The 1869-nt window shown below is 39.2% G+C and overlaps 1 pseudogene; it reads right to left on the bottom strand.

Annotated features, from left to right (window-relative positions):
- Positions 1–1085: 1085 nt before the first annotated feature.
- On the bottom strand, positions 1086–1604 carry LOC110288115 (annotated as a pseudogene).
- Between the last annotated feature and the right edge of the window lie 265 nt (positions 1605–1869).

Raw genomic sequence — 1869 nt, 5'->3', positions numbered from 1 at the left:
TCCCTTGTGTTCCTGATCTCTCCAAGACTTTTAACATGAAGGGATGCTGGATTTTGTCAAAGGCCTTTTCAGCATCTAATGTTGATCATGTGGGGTTTTTTTTTGTTTATATGGTGGATTACATTGACAGATTTTCGAGTGTCAAACCATCCCTGCATCTCTGGGATGGACCTACTTGGTCATGGTGGATGATGTTTTTGATGTTCTTGGATTCAGTTTGTGAGTATTTTGTTGAATATTTTTGTATCAATGTTCCTGAGGAAAATTGGTCTGTAATTCTCTTCCTTTGTTGAATCTTTGTGTAGCTTGAATATTGGGGTGACTGTAGACTCATAAAATTCAGTTGGTTTCAGTTTCTTTTTTTTTTATCATTGTTTTGGTCTTATTTATTTTGCTAACATGATAATCTCCAGTTCTATTCCTTTTTTGGAAATAACATTGTTTCATTAATTTAGCTTTGAACCAACAGCTTCATAAATGCTAAGCAAGCACAATATCACTAAGCTAAATCCCTATTCCTGTATGTACTATTTATTTTAAGACAGGGTAGCACTAAATTGCTCAGGATACACGTTAATTCACTCAGTAGACTGGGCTGGCCTGACTCTGCTTCAACAGTAGCTGGTAGGTTTACCTGGTTTTATTTTTACTGACTGAATAATACTTCATTTATTTTTATGTGCATATATATGTACATATACATATATATGTACACATACAACAATGGAATATTATTCAGTCAGTAAGAACAACACAGACACATATATCTTAAATTTTTCTCCATCCACTTACACATTGATGAAAATCTACAATAACTCCACAAAGTGGATATTGTGAATAATGCCTCAATAAACATAGATGCACAGGTACTTCTATTATGTGATTTTATTCTTTGTGTGTGTGTGTGTTGGGGTGTGCAGTGAACTTTATTGGTGGTATTCAAGAGATTAAGGCTTCCTAGTCTCCTCCTGTTATGGGGGGAGTCTGGGTCAGAAACTGTGCAAGAAATACTCAGTGTCAGGGGCTGAGTTGGGACAGAGACTCCTCAGCAGACAGAGGCTTCTCTCTTGCTAATTGTGTCCTTTCTAGGTTGGTTGGTCCAGGGCTTCATACTCTTTGGAGACCACATAGGCCAGGTCCGCCACCCTGTTGCTATAGCCATAGTCATTGTCATACCAGGAAATGAGCTTCACAAAGTTGTCACTGAGAACAATGCCAGCCCCAGCATCAGAGGTGGAGGAGTGAGAGTTGATTTTGAAGTCGCAGGAGACTACCTGGTCCTCAGTGTAGCCCAGCATGTCCTTTAGTGGGCCCTTGGATGCCAGTTTCCCCACCTTCTTGATGTAATCATAGCTAGAAGCTTTCTCTAGGTGGTATGTCAGATCCACAATGGACACATTGGTGGTAGGGACATGGAAGGCCATGCCAGTGAGCTTCTTGTGCAGCTCTGGGATGGCCTTGCCCGCAGCCTTGGCAGCACCAGTAGATGCAGGGATGATATTCTGTGCATTCCCATGGCCATCACACCACAGCTTTCCAAAGGAGCCATTCTTGTTCTTCTGAGTGGCAGTAATGGCATAGACTGTGGTCATGAGTCCTTCCATGATTTGGCTTCTGTTTCTAATTTGTGGAATAATTTGAGGAGTGTGTTAGATATTTGAAAGTCTGGTAGAATTTTGTGCTAAAACCATTTGGTCCTGGGCTTGCTTTTATTTATTTATTTATTTATTTATTTATTTATTTATTTATTTGGGAGAATTTTAGTGACTGCTTTCATTTTCTTAGGGGTTATAGGCCTATTTGAATAATTTATCTGATCTTGATTTAATGTTGGTAAGTGCTATCTACTGAGGAAATTATCCATATCTT

The sequence above is a fragment of the Mus caroli genome, unplaced genomic scaffold (assembly GCF_900094665.2).
Source record: "Mus caroli unplaced genomic scaffold, CAROLI_EIJ_v1.1 scaffold_14950_1, whole genome shotgun sequence".
Classification (NCBI taxonomy): domain Eukaryota; kingdom Metazoa; phylum Chordata; class Mammalia; order Rodentia; family Muridae; genus Mus; species Mus caroli.
This window is presented reverse-complemented; position numbering and strand designations above follow the sequence as displayed.